We start from the raw sequence: 18734 nt of genomic DNA on the forward strand, positions 1-18734 counted from the left end.
TGCTAAAGGGAGGGTCTCAGGTTTGGAAGGGGAAGGATGTGGATATCACATTTCATGTTAGAGGTAGGATCTCAGGTTTGGTATTGGAGGCATTGAGATATCACATCTCATGCTATCAGAAGGGTCTCAGGATGGGAATGGGAAGGAGTTGGATATCACATCTCATGCTAAAGGGAGGGTCTCAGGTTTGGAAGGGGAAGGATTTGGATATCACATCTCATGTTATCGGAAGGATCTCAGGTTTGGTATTAGAAGCATTGAGATATCACATCTCATGCTATAGGAAGGGTCTCAGGTTTGGTATTAGAAGCATTGAGATATCAAGTCTCATGGTATAGGAAGGGTCTCAGAATTGGAATGGGAAGGAGTTGGATATCTCAAGCTATAGGAAGGGTCTCAGGATTGGAATGGGAAGGGGTTTGATATCACAATTCATGCCATAGTATGGGTCTCAGGTTTGGTAGAAACATTGGGATATCACATCTCATGCTATCGGAAGGGTATCAGGATTTGATCTGGAAGGAGTTGGATATCCCATCTCATGCTATAGGAAGGGTCTCAGGTTGGAATGGGAAGGAGTTGGATATCACATCTCATGTTATAGGAAGGGTCCCAGGATTGGAATGGGAAGGACTTGGATATCACATTTCATGTTAGAGGAAGGATCTCAGGTTTGGTATTAGAGGCATTAAGATATCACATCTCATGTTATAGGAAGGGTCTCACGTTTGGTATAAGCATTGAGATATCACATCTCATGCTATAGGAAGGGTCTCAGGATTGGAATGGGAAGGAGTTGGATATCACATCTCGAGCTATAGGAAGGGTCTCACGTTTGGTATAAGCATTGAGATATCACATCTCATGCTATAGGAAGGGTCTCAGGATTGGAATGGGAAGGTGTTGGATATCACATCTCATGTTATAGGAAAGATCTCAGGTTTGGTATTAGAAGCATTGCGACATCACATCTCATGTTATAGGAAGGGTCTCAGGATTGGAATGGGAAGAAGTTGGCTATCACATCTCATGCTATAGGAAGTGTCTCAGGTTTGGTATAAGCATTGAGATATCACATCTCATGCTATAGGAAGGGTCTCAGGATTGGAATGGGAAGGAGTTGTATATGACATCTCATGCCATAGGAAGGGTCTCAGGTTTGGAATAAGCATTGAGATATCACATCTCATGCTATAGGAAGGGTCTCAGGATTGGAATGGGACGGACTTGGATACCACATCTCATGCTATAGGGAGGGTCTCAGGTTTGGAACGGGAAGGATTTGGATATCACATCGCATGTTATAGGAAGGATCTCAGGTTTGGTAAGGGAAGGAGTTGGATATCACATTTCATGTTAGAGGTAGGATCTCAGGTTTGGTATTAGAGGCATTGAGGTATCACATCTCATGCTATCAGAAGGGTCTCAGGATTGGAATGGGAAGGAGTTGGATATCACATCTCATGCTAAAGGGAGGGTCTCAGGTTTGGAAGGGGAAGGATTTGGATATCACATCGCATGTTATAGGAAGGATCTCAGGTTTGGTATTAGAATCATTGAGATATCACATCTCATGCTATCGGAAGTATCTCAGGTTTGGTATTAGAGGCATTGAGATATCACATCTCATGCTATCATAAGGGTCTCAGGATTGGAATGGGAAGGAGTTGGATATCACTTCTCATGCTAAAGGGAGGGTCTCAGGTTTGGAAGGGGAAGGATTTGGATATCACATCACATGTTATAAGAAGGATCTCAGGTTTGGTATTAGAAGCATTGAGATATCACATCTCATGCTATCAGAAGGGTCTCAGGATTGGAATGGGAGGGAGTTGGATATCACATCTCATGCTATAGGAAGGGTCTCAGGTTTGGAACGGGAAGGAGTTGGATATCACATCTCATGTTATAGGAAGAGTCTCAGGTTTGGTATAAGCATTGAGATATCACATCTCTGCAATCGGAAGTGTCTCAGGATTGGGATGGGAAGGAGTTGGATATCACATCTCATGCTATAGGAAGGGTCTCAGGTTTGGAACGGGAAGGAGTTGGATATCCCATCTCATGTTATAGGACAGGTCTCAGGTTTGGTATTAGAAGCATTGAGATATCACATCGCATGCTGTAGGAAGGGTCTCAGGATTGGAATGGGAAGGAGTTGGATATTACATCTCATGCTATAGGAAGGGTCTCAGGTTTGGTATAAGCATTGAGATATCACATCTCTGCTATCGGAAGTGTCTCAGGATTGGAATGGGAAGGAGTTGGATATCCCATCTCATGTTATAGGACGGGTCTCAGGTTTGTTATTAGAATCATTGAGATATCATATTGCATGCTGTAGGAAGGGTCTAAGGATTGGAATGGGAAGGTCTTGAATATCACATCTCATGCTATAGGTAGGCTCTCAGGTTTGGAAAGGGAAGGAGTTGGATATCACATTTCATGCTATAGGAAGGGTCTCAGGTTTGGTATAAGCATTGAGATGTCACATCTCATGCTATAGGAAGGGTCTCAGGATTGGAATGGGAAGGAGTTGGATATCACATCTCATGTTATAGGAAGGATCTCAGGTTTGGTATTAGAAGCATTGAGATATCACATCTCATGCTATAGGAAGGGTCTCATGATTGGAATGGGAAGGAGTTGTCTATGACATCTCATGCCATAGGAAGGGTCTCAGGTTTGGTATAAGCATTGAGATATCACATCTCTGCTATCGGAAGGGTCTCAGGATTGGAATGGGAAGGAGTTGGATATCCCATCTCATGTTATAGGAAGAGTCTCAGGTTTGGTATTAGAAGCATTGAGATATCACATCTGATGCTATAGGAAGTGTCTCAGGATTGGAATGGGAAGGAGTTTGATATCACATCTCATGCCATGTATGGGTCTCAGGTTTTGTAGAAGCATTGGGATATCACATCTCATGCTATCGGAAGGGTATCAGGATTGGATTTGGAAGGAGTTGGATATCACATCTCATGTTATAGGAAGGGTCTCAGGATTGGAATGGGAAGGACTTGGATATCACATCTCATGCTATAGGAAGGCTCTCAGGTTTGGAAGGGGAAGGAGTTGGATATCACATTTCATGTTAGAGGTAGGATCTCAGGTTTGGTATTAGAGGCATTGAGATATCACATCTCATGCTATCAGAAGGGTCTCAGGATTGGAATGGGAAGGAGTTGGATATCACATCTCATGCTAAAGGGAGGGTCTCAGGTTTGGAAGGGTAAGGATTTGGATATCACGTCTCATGTTATAGGAAGGATCTCAGGTTTGGTATTAGGAGCATTGAGATATCACATCTCATGCTATCGGAAGGATCTCAGGTTTGGTATTAGAGGCATTGAGATATCACATCTCATGCTATCGGAAGGGTCTCAGGATTGGAATGGGACGGAGTTGGATATCACATCTCATGCTAAAGGGAGGGTCTCAGGTTTGGAAGGGGAAGGATGTGGATATCACATTTCATGTTAGAGGTAGGATCTCAGGTTTGGTATTGGAGGCATTGAGATATCACATCTCATGCTATCAGAAGGGTCTCAGGATGGGAATGGGAAGGAGTTGGATATCACATCTCATGCTAAAGGGAGGGTCTCAGGTTTGGAAGGGGAAGGATTTGGATATCACATCTCATGTTATCGGAAGGATCTCAGGTTTGGTATTAGAAGCATTGAGATATCACATCTCATGCTATAGGAAGGGTCTCAGGTTTGGTATTAGAAGCATTGAGATATCAAGTCTCATGGTATAGGAAGGGTCTCAGAATTGGAATGGGAAGGAGTTGGATATCTCAAGCTATAGGAAGGGTCTCAGGATTGGAATGGGAAGGGGTTTGATATCACAATTCATGCCATAGTATGGGTCTCAGGTTTGGTAGAAACATTGGGATATCACATCTCATGCTATCGGAAGGGTATCAGGATTTGATCTGGAAGGAGTTGGATATCCCATCTCATGCTATAGGAAGGGTCTCAGGTTGGAATGGGAAGGAGTTGGATATCACATCTCATGTTATAGGAAGGGTCCCAGGATTGGAATGGGAAGGACTTGGATATCACATTTCATGTTAGAGGAAGGATCTCAGGTTTGGTATTAGAGGCATTAAGATATCACATCTCATGTTATAGGAAGGGTCTCACGTTTGGTATAAGCATTGAGATATCACATCTCATGCTATAGGAAGGGTCTCAGGATTGGAATGGGAAGGAGTTGGATATCACATCTCGAGCTATAGGAAGGGTCTCACGTTTGGTATAAGCATTGAGATATCACATCTCATGCTATAGGAAGGGTCTCAGGATTGGAATGGGAAGGTGTTGGATATCACATCTCATGTTATAGGAAAGATCTCAGGTTTGGTATTAGAAGCATTGCGACATCACATCTCATGTTATAGGAAGGGTCTCAGGATTGGAATGGGAAGAAGTTGGCTATCACATCTCATGCTATAGGAAGTGTCTCAGGTTTGGTATAAGCATTGAGATATCACATCTCATGCTATAGGAAGGGTCTCAGGATTGGAATGGGAAGGAGTTGTATATGACATCTCATGCCATAGGAAGGGTCTCAGGTTTGGAATAAGCATTGAGATATCACATCTCATGCTATAGGAAGGGTCTCAGGATTGGAATGGGACGGACTTGGATACCACATCTCATGCTATAGGGAGGGTCTCAGGTTTGGAACGGGAAGGATTTGGATATCACATCGCATGTTATAGGAAGGATCTCAGGTTTGGTAAGGGAAGGAGTTGGATATCACATTTCATGTTAGAGGTAGGATCTCAGGTTTGGTATTAGAGGCATTGAGGTATCACATCTCATGCTATCAGAAGGGTCTCAGGATTGGAATGGGAAGGAGTTGGATATCACATCTCATGCTAAAGGGAGGGTCTCAGGTTTGGAAGGGGAAGGATTTGGATATCACATCGCATGTTATAGGAAGGATCTCAGGTTTGGTATTAGAATCATTGAGATATCACATCTCATGCTATCGGAAGTATCTCAGGTTTGGTATTAGAGGCATTGAGATATCACATCTCATGCTATCATAAGGGTCTCAGGATTGGAATGGGAAGGAGTTGGATATCACTTCTCATGCTAAAGGGAGGGTCTCAGGTTTGGAAGGGGAAGGATTTGGATATCACATCACATGTTATAAGAAGGATCTCAGGTTTGGTATTAGAAGCATTGAGATATCACATCTCATGCTATCAGAAGGGTCTCAGGATTGGAATGGGAGGGAGTTGGATATCACATCTCATGCTATAGGAAGGGTCTCAGGTTTGGAACGGGAAGGAGTTGGATATCACATCTCATGTTATAGGAAGAGTCTCAGGTTTGGTATAAGCATTGAGATATCACATCTCTGCAATCGGAAGTGTCTCAGGATTGGGATGGGAAGGAGTTGGATATCACATCTCATGCTATAGGAAGGGTCTCAGGTTTGGAACGGGAAGGAGTTGGATATCCCATCTCATGTTATAGGACAGGTCTCAGGTTTGGTATTAGAAGCATTGAGATATCACATCGCATGCTGTAGGAAGGGTCTCAGGATTGGAATGGGAAGGAGTTGGATATTACATCTCATGCTATAGGAAGGGTCTCAGGTTTGGTATAAGCATTGAGATATCACATCTCTGCTATCGGAAGTGTCTCAGGATTGGAATGGGAAGGAGTTGGATATCCCATCTCATGTTATAGGACGGGTCTCAGGTTTGTTATTAGAATCATTGAGATATCATATTGCATGCTGTAGGAAGGGTCTAAGGATTGGAATGGGAAGGTCTTGAATATCACATCTCATGCTATAGGTAGGCTCTCAGGTTTGGAAAGGGAAGGAGTTGGATATCACATTTCATGCTATAGGAAGGGTCTCAGGTTTGGTATAAGCATTGAGATGTCACATCTCATGCTATAGGAAGGGTCTCAGGATTGGAATGGGAAGGAGTTGGATATCACATCTCATGTTATAGGAAGGATCTCAGGTTTGGTATTAGAAGCATTGAGATATCACATCTCATGCTATAGGAAGGGTCTCATGATTGGAATGGGAAGGAGTTGTATATGACATCTCATGCCATAGGAAGGGTCTCAGGTTTGGTATAAGCATTGAGATATCACATCTCTGCTATCGGAAGGGTCTCAGGATTGGAATGGGAAGGAGTTGGATATCCCATCTCATGTTATAGGAAGAGTCTCAGGTTTGGTATTAGAAGCATTGAGATATCACATCTGATGCTATAGGAAGTGTCTCAGGATTGGAATGGGAAGGAGTTTGATATCACATCTCATGCCATGTATGGGTCTCAGGTTTTGTAGAAGCATTGGGATATCACATCTCATGCTATCGGAAGGGTATCAGGATTGGATTTGGAAGGAGTTGGATATCACATCTCATGTTATAGGAAGGGTCTCAGGATTGGAATGGGAAGGACTTGGATATCACATCTCATGCTATAGGAAGGCTCTCAGGTTTGGAAGGGGAAGGAGTTGGATATCACATTTCATGTTAGAGGTAGGATCTCAGGTTTGGTATTAGAGGCATTGAGATATCACATCTCATGCTATCAGAAGGGTCTCAGGATTGGAATGGGAAGGAGTTGGATATCACATCTCATGCTAAAGGGAGGGTCTCAGGTTTGGAACGGGAAGGAGTTGGATATCACATCTCATGTTATAGGAAGAATCTCAGGTTTGGTATAAGCATTGAGATATCACATCTCTGCAATCGGAAGTGTCTCAGGATTGGGATGGGAAGGAGTTGGATATCACATCTCATGCTATAGGAAGGGTCTCAGGTTTGGAACGGGAAGGAGTTGGATATCCCATCTCATGTTATAGGACAGGTCTCAGGTTTGGTATTAGAAGCATTGAGATATCACATCGCATGCTGTAGGAAGGGTCTCAGGATTGGAATGGGAAGGAGTTGGATATTACATCTCATGCTATAGGAAGGGTCTCAGGTTTGGTATAAGCATTGAGATATCACATCTCTGCTATCGGAAGTGTCTCAGGATTGGAATGGGAAGGAGTTGGATATCCCATCTCATGTTATAGGACGGGTCTCAGGTTTGTTATTAGAATCATTGAGATATCATATTGCATGCTGTAGGAAGGGTCTAAGGATTGGAATGGGAAGGTCTTGAATATCACATCTCATGCTATAGGTAGGCTCTCAGGTTTGGAAAGGGAAGGAGTTGGATATCACATTTCATGCTATAGGAAGGGTCTCAGGTTTGGTATAAGCATTGAGATGTCACATCTCATGCTATAGGAAGGGTCTCAGGATTGGAATGGGAAGGAGTTGGATATCACATCTCATGTTATAGGAAGGATCTCAGGTTTGGTATTAGAAGCATTGAGATATCACATCTCATGCTATAGGAAGGGTCTCAGGATTGGAATGGGAAGGAGTTGTATATGACATCTCATGCCATAGGAAGGGTCTCAGGTTTGGTATAAGCATTGAGATATCACATCTCTGCTATCGGAAGGGTCTCAGGATTGGAATGGGAAGGAGTTGGATATCCCATCTCATGTTATAGGAAGAGTCTCAGGTTTGGTATTAGAAGCATTGAGATATCACATCTGATGCTATAGGAAGTGTCTCAGGATTGGAATGGGAAGGAGTTTGATATCACATCTCATGCCATGTATGGGTCTCAGGTTTTGTAGAAGCATTGGGATATCACATCTCATGCTATCGGAAGGGTATCAGGATTGGATTTGGAAGGAGTTGGATATCACATCTCATGTTAAAGGAAGGGTCTCAGGATTGGAATGGGAAGGACTTGGATATCACATCTCATGCTATAGGAAGGCTCTCAGGTTTGGAAGGGGAAGGAGTTGGATATCACATTTCATGTTAGAGGTAGGATCTCAGGTTTGGTATTAGAGGCATTGAGATATCACATCTCATACTATCAGAAGGGTCTCAGGATTGGAATGGGAAGGAGTTGGATATCACATCTCATGCTAAAGGGAGGGTCTCAGGTTTGGAAGGGGAAGGATTTGGATATCACATCTCATGTTATAGGAAGGATCTCAGGTTTGGTATTAGAAGCACTGAGATATCACATCTCATGCTATCGGAAGGATCTCAGGTTTGGTATTAGAGGCATTGAGATATCACATCTCATGCTATCAGAAGGGTCTCAGGATTGGAATGGGAAGGAGTCGGATATCACATCTCATGCTAAAGGGAGGGTCTCAGGTTTGGAAGTGGAAGGATTTGGATATCACATCTCATGTTATAGGAAGGATCTCAGGTTTGGTATTAGAAGCATTGAGATATCACATCTCATGCTATAGGAAGGGTCTCAGGATTGGAATGGGAAGGAGTTGGATATCACATCTCAAGCTATAGAAAGGGTCTCAGGATTGGAATGGGAAGGAGTTGGATATCACATCTCAAGCTATAGTAAGGGTCTCAGGATTGGAATGGGAAGGAGTTGGATATCACATCTCATGCTATAGGAAGGGTCTCAGGTTTGGTATTAGCATTGAGATATCCCATCTCATGCTATAGGAAGGGTCTCAGGTTTGGAATCGGAAGGAGTTGTATATGACATCTCATGCCATAGGTAGGGTCTCAGGTTTGGTATAAGCATTGAGATATCACATCTCTGCTATCGGAAGGGTCTCAGGATTGGAATGGGAAGGAGTTGGATATCCCATCTCGTTATAGGAAGGGTCTCAGGTTTTGTATTAGAAGCATTGAGATATCACATCTCATGGTATAGGACGGGTCTCAGAATTGGAATGGGAAGGAGTTAGATATCACTTCTCAAGCTATAGGAAGGGTCTCAGGATTGGAATGGGAAGGAGTTGGATATCACATCTCATGCTAAAGGGAGGGTCTCGGGTTTGGAAGGGGAAGGATTTGGATATCACATCGCATGTTATAGGAAGGATCTCAGGTTTGGTATTAGAATAATTGAGATATCACATCTCATGCTATCGGAAGTATCTCAGGTTTGGTATTAGAGGCATTGAGATATCACATCTCATGCTATCATAAGGGTCTCAGGATTGGAATGGGAAGGAGTTGGATATCACTTCTCATGCTAAAGGGAGGGTCTCAGGTTTGGAAGGGGAAGGATTTGGATATCACATCACATGTTATAAGAAGGATCTCAGGTTTGGTATTAGAAGCATTGAGATATCACATCTCATGCTATCAGAAGGGTCTCAGGATTGGAATGGGAGGGAGTTGGATATCACATCTCATGCTATAGGAAGGGTCTCAGGTTTGGAACGGGAAGGAGTTGGATATCACATCTCATGTTATAGGAAGAGTCTCAGGTTTGGTATAAGCATTGAGATATCACATCTCTGCAATCGGAAGTGTCTCAGGATTGGGATGGGAAGGAGTTGGATATCACATCTCATGCTATAGGAAGGGTCTCAGGTTTGGAACGGGAAGGAGTTGGATATCCCATCTCATGTTGTAGGACGGGTCTCAGGTTTGGTATTAGAAGCATTGAGATATCACATCGCATGCTGTAGGAAGGGTCTCAGGATTGGAATGGGAAGGAGTTGGATATTACATCTCATGCTATAGGAAGGGTCTCAGGTTTGGTATAAGCATTGAGATATCACATCTCTGCTATCGGAAGTGTCTCAGGATTGGAATGGGAAGGAGTTGGATAACCCATCTCATGTTATAGGACGGGTCTCAGGTTTGTTATTAGAATCATTGAGATATCATATTGCATGCTGTAGGAAGGGTCTAAGGATTGGAATGGGAAGGACTTGAATATCACATCTCATGCTATAGGTAGGCTCTCAGGTTTGGAAAGGGAAGGAGTTGGATATCACATTTCATGTTAGAGGAAGGATCTCAGGTTTGGTATTAGAGGCATTGAGATATCACATCTCATGCTATAGGAAGGGTCTCAGGATTGGAATGGGAAGGAGTTGGATATCACATTTCATGCTATAGGAAGGGTCTCAGGTTTGGTATAAGCATTGAGATGTCACATCTCATGCTATAGGAAGGGTCTCAGGATTGGAATGGGAAGGAGTTGGATATCACATCTCATGTTATAGGAAGGATCTCAGGTTTGGTATTAGAAGCATTGAGATATCACATCTCATGCTATAGAAAGGTGTTAAGACGGATTTCTGAACTCTGTCCTGGCGGAGCAGAAGTTCAGAAGGCCAACCTAATTACTTGGAACAGGGTAACCTCTGGACAAGCCAGACCAATCAAGGTAGCGATCGCGGCGGTCAAGACTAGGTCTCAAGAGGGGTGAGGGTGACTGAAAGCCCGCAATGAGCACACAAAGCAAGAGCGCTTACAAACTACTCCAAACAGGTGTTATATCAAAAATATAAACACATTTATTTTAAGGCCTTTAAAACAACGACCGTAGCGAGAAAATCACAATAACACAGTATTAAGCCAACACATACCAAATCAACACAATATATATACAAATACACAGTCGCAAGCGTTTAAAGCACGAAATATGTAGTCCACCTGCAAGGGAAGGAAAACAGTCAGTGCGATAATGCTTTCGACTCAGTTCGCCTTCAGAGGCACCTAACTAGATGGAAGTCCAAGCCCTGCGAAGAGTGGAGCCTAATGCTCAATGTACCTGCACGCGCTGGTGCCAACGGGCAAAAGGAGAAGCTCTTCGGAGGAAGTCAGGCAGTTCGTGTTAGTGCACAGCAGAAGAAGAACAGGGTCCGCAACTCAAGCGCAGCCTCCACAGCGGGCAGAAGCAGAGCGCGAGTACGGGCGAAAAGGGTGCTGTTTTACACAGCGGGGAAAAGCAATGGGTTACTGCAGGAGGGCGACCAGATCCTAGATATACTACTCACCGGTCCCCGAAGCAAGCAGTCCCAGGCTTCTCCACGTTAGTTTTCAGCAGCTGGCAGGTTCAGAAGAGCAGGGAACGCTTTGTAGTCGTGTAGATCAAAAAGACGTCCCAATCGACGAAACCGGCACAGTTTGTTGCCGCAGCAGGACAACGGAGCGGCCGTGCGTATCTGAGTCAAGAGTACACTCCTCCCTTCAGACTTGGGAACGCCAAGGGCACGAAGTGTGGGAGAGTGACAAGGACTCGAGATACGGCACAACCTGGCGGCGGTTACAGAACAAGGCTCCCTTGTAAGCTGGTCAGTCAACTGGATGGCCCAGAGACGCTTCCGAAGGCTTACTTGGCGGGAGATGTTGTAGATGCCGGGAATAGCTGTTCCTGCTATTCCAAAGGTCGAAGCGCCAGTACAGGCCTTCTGGTTCGATCAAAGGAGGACAGTGGCTCTCAGGACGACAGCAGTGCAAAGGAGGATTCCTTCAGCGGGTCACCAGCGATTCCTCGGTCCAGCCTCTTGGTTGCAGGATACTTGGCTCCTGTATTCCTTCGTTCGTGAGAACTCAGGAGATCGACATGGTAGTGGTGTTTCCAGCCCCCTCTTATCCACGGTTCCCTTCGCGCCAAAACGGAGGGGAGCAAATGGGAGATCCGCTCATCAACACACATACCATACGTGGACCAATCACGGACCACGGTGGTCCCAGGCATTCACACCACCCTAGACTCTCTGGCACCCAGGATGTGTATTGGGACCAGACATCCCAGCCCACACCCTGGAGGCACACATACGACATGTAGAAGCCCGCGAAAGCAACCACGTTTCGCGGGAAAGTACATGCCCAAATAAGGAAGGCCCCGGGTCGCTGGACCTGGGGAAGGTGAAGGGAGCAAGACGGACAGTGGACAGGACAAAGGAGCCTTGTGGTCTGGCCATTTTGGGGGAGCCAGGCCACCATTTTGGGTTCAGTGCAAAAACGTGCTCAGAACGCCAAAAGGAGCTCAAAATATACAATACGATCGCTGCCACCATTCCAGTCCCTGAATGACTTGCACCGATCAAATACCATCCTAAAAGAGTATCTAGGGCCTGTAGAAGGCTAGAGACCCAAGAGAGCTGTAACTTAGCTTACTGTGCCCTCTTGTGTCGTGTTGCACTAAAGCTGCGACACGATAGAAGAAACTACGGGAAACAACGTTCCCCGATACTGACTGTCTTAAGGGCATGTCAGTTTCCCCGTAAGAAAGGAGCGAAAGCCCAGAGAAGTGCGGCAGAAGGCTGTACTTCTCTGGCAAAGTCAAGAACGAGGTTAAAAACAATAGCAAAAAGTTTAGGGGTTGCCACATGGAAGGAAATTTCCCTACAATAACGAAATCTTTCCTAACACTCGCCCCTCCCAGACTATGGACAGGGGGAACTAATCCACCCCTGGATGAGTCTCATGTTCAGGTCGGTTAAACATTCTGGACAACCCATCAGCATTGCTATGTTGGACACCTGGCCTATGCTCAATAGTGAAGTCGAAGCCTTGTAGACTTATGGACCACCTAAGCAACTTTGGATTCTCCCCCTTCATGTTCATTAGCCACTTTAACGGCTTATGGTCAGTTTGCACAGTGAAGTGGGTCCCATAGAGGTAGGGCCTCAGCTTCCTTAGGGCCCACACAACAGAGAAACATTCTTTCTCTACCGTGGACCATCTGAGCTCTCTGTCCTTAAGCTGGCGACTAATAAAACCGATAGGGTGTTCCTTACCCTTCTCATCTACTTGTGATAGTACAGCTCCTATCCCAGTGTCAGAGGCGTCCGTCTGCACGATAAAAGTTCTTTGATAATCAGGGGCCCTGAGGACCGGGGCCTGGCACAAGGAGTCTTTCAAGCCATTGAAGGCCTTCTCACACTCGTCAGTCCAAGTTACCTTCTTGGGTTTCTTCGGAGTTGTGAGGGCAGTCAGAGGAGCAGCTATGGTGCCATAGTCTGCCATAAAATTCCGGTAATACCCCGTGAGTCCTAAGAAGGCTCTCACTTGGGTTTGCGTAGTGGGGGTAGGCCAGTCTTGTACGGCTTGTACTTTACTGGGAAGAGGCTGTATCCTCCCTCCACCTACTTCATGTCCAAGGTAAACCACTGAGCCTTGTCCAATCTGGCATTTACTAGCCTTTATGGTCAAGTGGGCTTTCTGAAGAGCCTGGAGCACAATCCCGAGGTGTTTCACATGGTCTTCCCAGGTGGCACTGAAAACTGCGATATCGTCCAGATATGCGAGACAGAATTCGTCCAACCCATTCAACACATGATTCACAAGCCTCTGGAAAGTGGCAGGTGCATTCTTCAACCCGAACGGCATTACCCGGAATTGGTAAAGGCCGTCTGGTGTAGAAAATGCTGTCTTCTCCTTAGCATGTTCTGCTAACGCTATTTGCCAATAGCCAGCAGTAAGGTCAAACGTGCTGAGGTACTTGGAAGCACCCAAAGTATCCACCAGCTCATCTGTTCGAGGCAAGGGGTGTGCATCTGTCTTGGTGACAGCATTCAGAGCCCTGTAATCCACGCAGAACCTCAATTCAGAAGTGCCTGCCTTTGGAACCAAAACCACAGGGCTGGACCAAGGACTACTAGAGGGTTCAATCACCCCAAGGTCTAACATCTTGTTGACCTCGGTCTTAATATAAGACCGTACTTTATCCGACATCCTGTATCCCCTACCTTTGGTAGGTACACTGTCTCCTGTGTCAATGTTATGTTTGCACCAAGGTGTCAAACCAGGGGACTGTGAAAACAGGGGGGAAAACTGCCGAAGCAAACTTTTCACCTCCGCCTGCTGATCAGGAGTCAGGTGAGGGGCCACACGGACACCCTCAATGGAGCTATCTGAAGGACCGCCGTGGAACAGGTCGGGGAGAGGTTCTGACTCCTCTTCCTCAACGTCTGAAGCCAGTAGCAGTGCTGCGATTTCGACTCTTGGGACGAAAGCCTTCAGCCTATTCACGTGGAACACTTTTGGAGCCTGTCCAGGCCTTCCAAGGTCCACTAAATAGTTCACCTCACCCAGGGGCTCCACCACTGTGTAAGGGCCTGACCATTTGTCCTGTAAAGCGCGAGGCCTTATAGGATTCATGATCAGGACTTGCTGACCAGGTGTAAAGTTGATGAGGGAAGCTTTCTGGTCGTACCAATGTTTCACCAGCGCTTGCCCTGCCTTCAATTTATCACTAGCCAAGCCCATCAGAAGTACCATCCGTTTTCTGAGCCCTAGCACATAATCAACTACGTTGGTAGTAACAGGGGGAGTGGGCATCTCCCATCCCTCCTTGACGATGGCTAAGGGTCCCCGTACGGGATGACCGAACAGAAGTTCGAAGGGGCTGAAGCCAACACCCTCCTGTGGTACCTCTCGGTAGGCAAACAACAAGCATGGTAAAAGAAGATCCCATTTCCTTCTCTGAGGCTCCTCCAGAGCCCCAATCATGCTTTTTAACGTTCTGTTGAAACGTTCCACCAGACCATTGGTCTGGGGGTGGTATGCAGAAGAGAACTTGTAGGTGACCCCACATTCTTTCCACATAGCCTGCATATACTTCGACATAAAGTTGCTGCCACGATCTGACACAACTTCTTTAGGAAAGCCAACCCTAGTGAATATGCCGAGTAACGCTTTTGCAACTGACTTGGCAGTTACAGTTTTTAATGGGATGGCCTCAGGATACCTGGTTGCATGGTCGACCAGCACCAGGATAAACCTATTGCCCGAGGATGTTTGCGGGTCAAGGGGACCGACGATGTCGATCCCTACCCTTTCGAATGGTACCCCCACAACTGGGAGCGGTACCAACGGAGCTTGGATTGTCGCGCCAACCTTCCCAGACAACTGGCAGGAGGCGCAACTCCTGCAGTGACTTTCTACTTGCACCCCCATCTTGGGCCAGTAGAAGTGCATGGATAACCTTTGCTTGGTCCTCTTCATACCAAGGTGACCAGCAAGGGGAACTTCATGCGCCAACTGCAGGAGGAAGGGCCTAACAGCAAGGGGAACCACCAACCTCTTATGGTCTCCTTCTGTAGACTCTGTGGGCTCGCTATACAGGAGTCCACCTTCCCAATAAATCCTATGCGTCCCATGAGGTTCACCCTCAAGCTGGGAGCAGGCCTGTCTCCTTAGGCCTTCCAGAGATGGGCACTCACGTTGGCCTTTACTGAATTCGTCCCTATCAGGACCTCCTTCAACTAACAAGTCTTTTAGTTCAGGATGATCGTTGGGGTCGAATACTTCAGGCATCGCCACTTCCTCGTCAGGCTCGGGCGATCGACCAACTTCCTCCACCGCAGTGGTAGGCGAGCTCGGGGGAATATTTTCTTTCCCTCTTCGTGACTTGTTGACTCCTTTCGCCTTGGGTTTCCCCTTTGGCTGGGGCGGCGTATTGGACTTGGCCAATGCTGCCCGTGCTTGAGACCGTGTGTAGGGTCGTTCGGCAGTGTCTCCTACGAGCCCTAGAGCTCTGAGATCATTACCTAGTAAGACCTTTCCCGGGACGTTTCTCTGAATGCTCACTGGAATCCTAACTGCTGTACCATTTAAAGTAAGATTTACAGGGATCACGGGAAACATACGGAGGGGGCCGTCAGCCAACTTAGTGGGCCTCAGAGTAGCTCTGGCAACTTCCTCTGAGTCTACCAAGGTAGAATCCACTACAGTGCGACTGCACCCACTATCCCTAAGAGCTGGAGTATCTACTCCATTGATCAGCACACTGTCTTTAAAGTAGTGCTTGGTATTATCTGGAATCGTAGCATACGCCTCTGCGACTTTAGGCTCCCAGGAACCCAGGGACACTAAAACTACCTCAGCCTCTATTCCGCTGGGAAATGAGTCTGAGGAGAAGGATGCTCCTGTAATCTCTTCTTCCTCGTAGGAGGAGAAGGCCAGATTAGCGGAGTGGACCCCCAAAGGTCTAACCTTACAACGGGGATCCCCCTTCACATGGTCAGTTGCTCCACAAGCAAAACAAGCTCCAATGGGTCTGTTTACGTAGGGAGGCTTATTGTAACCGGAGTTCTGTTTCGGAGGCTGACCTCCACTACCCTGTGAGTTCTCTTGTGTCTTACCCTTGTTTTTCTTTTTTTGGCCCTTTTGGGAAGAAGATTTAGCAGATTCCCCACCCTCCATATCTTTGGACTTTTTCCCCTCCTCCTGCTTACCAGGATGAGTTTTGTCCTTATGGGACACTCGATGTGACACCCATAAGTCCGCTGCCATGGCCAGCTTCTTAGGATCTATCTCCTTCGAATCGGCCAAATGCTGCTTAAGCTCCGGGGAAGAAGAAGCAAAAATGTGTTCCAGCATGACAAGATTTATCATGCCGGCGAAGGTAGCAACTTTATAGCCTTCGACCCAGCCAGTTAAGTTTTTCAAAGATTCAGTGACATAAGATACCCAAGTACCACCTTCCTTTTTCTTATACTCTCGAAAACGCTTTAAATATTGGGCCGGAGTCTTCCCAAACTTTAAAATGAGAGTCTGCTTCAACATTGCGAAATCAGCTCGCTCAGCCTTCGACATCTCTATAATGGCACTACAGCCAGAATGGGGCAGTCTACTGAGCAACCACGCAATCTTGTCAGCATTGTCAACTTTCTGAACTTCGCATGCATACTCAAACGCATTCAGCCAGTCCATAATGTCATTCCGTTCCTCATACACACTGAGCAGATCTTTTGGAAACCGTGGATGAGAGGAGGCCCCAGACCCATGTCCAGGACCCGTGGACCCATTTGCAACCTGAAGCTTGGCCAGTTCCAACTGGTGATCCCTGTCTTTTTGTTTTTCTGCCTGTTCGATTTTCAGTTTGGCTATGCTGAATTCAAGCTCCTGCTGCCTAAACCGCAGCTCTTGCTTCTTGAATTCAAGCATAGCCTCCCCGTCAGCACTGGCAGAGGAAACATTAGACCTCTCGTCCTCCCTGTCCTCGTGGTCGCGGTGGAACAGTGCGGCGACAGAACCGTCGGTTCTGCCAGTGAGAGCAGCCCCACCACCTTCCGTACTGTCCTCAGAAGTAATAGCGTCAAGCTGCGCTTCTTGCCACGCCACGATTCTTTGGATCATTTCCAATTTTGTGCCTTGAGAGGAAACACCTCTCTCCGCACACATCTTTTTCAGCGTTTCTGATTTGGAAGCATTTAAAGTTAACAACGTACTTGTTTCCATACTGTGTGATAGGACTATGGCCTTTTTAAAGTTATATTACAACAATTCACTACGTGTACTGTTTGGAATAACCAGAAATGCCCTAGCCCGTGCGCAACACTGGATACCTTCAGTCGTATCCCACCGCTGTACACCAATTTGTTAAGACGGATTTCTGAACTCTGTCCTGGCGGAGCAGAAGTTCAGAAGGCCAACCTAATTACTTGGAACAGGGTAACCTCTGGACAAGCCAGACCAATCAAGGTAGCGATCGCGGCGGTCAAGACTAGGTCTCAAGAGGGGTGAGGGTGACTGAAAGCCCGCAATGAGCACACAAAGCAAGAGCGCTTACAAACTACTCCAAACAGGTGTTATATCAAAAATATAAACACATTTATTTTAAGGCCTTTAAAACAACGACCGTAGCGAGAAAATCACAATAACACAGTATTAAGCCAACACATACCAAATCAACACAATATATATACAAATACACAGTCGCAAGCGTTTAAAGCACGAAATATGTAGTCCACCTGCAAGGGAAGGAAAACAGGCAGTGCGATAATGCTTTCGACTCAGTTCGCCTTCAGAGGCACCTAACTAGATGGAAGTCCAAGCCCTGCGAAGAGTGGAGCCTAATGCTCAATGTACCTGCACGCGCTGGTGCCAACGGGCAAAAGGAGAAGCTCTTCGGAGGAAGTCAGGCAGTTCGTGTTAGTGCACAGCAGAAGAAGAACAGGGTCCGCAACTCAAGCGCAGCCTCCACAGCGGGCAGAAGCAGAGCGCGAGTACGGGCGAAAAGGGTGCTGTTTTACACAGCGGGGAAAAGCAATGGGTTACTGCAGGAGGGCGACCAGATCCTAGATATACTACTCACCGGTCCCCGAAGCAAGCAGTCCCAGGCTTCTCCACGTTAGTTTTCAGCAGCTGGCAGGTTCAGAAGAGCAGGGAACGCTTTGTAGTCGTGTAGATCAAAAAGACGTCCCAATCGACGAAACCGGCACAGTTTGTTGCTGCAGCAGGACAACGGAGCGGCCGTGCGTATCTGAGTCAAGAGTACACTCCTCCCTTCAGACTTGGGAACGCCAAGGGCACGAAGTGTGGGAGAGTGACAAGGACTCGAGATACGGCACAACCTGGCGGCGGTTACAGAACAAGGCTCCCTTGTAAGCTGGTCAGTCAACTGGATGGCCCAGAGACGCTTCCGAAGGCTTACTTGGCGGGAGATGTTGTAGATGCCGGGAATAGCTGTTCCTGCTATTCCAAAGGTCGAAGCGCCAGTACAGGCCTTCTGGTTCGATCAAAGGAGGACAGTGGCTCTCAGGACGACAGCAGTGCAAAGGAGGATTCCTTCAGCGGGTCACCAGCGATTCCTCGGTCCAGCCTCTTGGTTGCAGGATACTTGGCTCTTGTATTCCTTCGTTCGTGAGAACTCAGGAGATCGACATGGTAGTGGTGTTTCCAGCCCCCTCTTATCCACGGTTCCCTTCGCGCCAAAAACGGAGGGGGACCAATGGGAGATCCGCTCATCAAAACACATACCATACGTGGACCAATCACGGACCACGGTGGTCCCAGGCATTCACACCACCCTAGACTCTCTGGCACCCAGGATGTGTATTGGGACCAGACATCCCAGCCCACACCCTGGAGGCACACATACGACATGTAGAAGCCCGCGAAAGCAACCACGTTTCGCGGGAAAGTACATGCCCAAA

Source organism: Ambystoma mexicanum, chromosome 4q, assembly GCF_040938575.1.
Source record: "Ambystoma mexicanum isolate Mex_15411 chromosome 4q, UKY_AmexF1_1, whole genome shotgun sequence".
NCBI classification, from domain to species: domain Eukaryota; kingdom Metazoa; phylum Chordata; class Amphibia; order Caudata; family Ambystomatidae; genus Ambystoma; species Ambystoma mexicanum.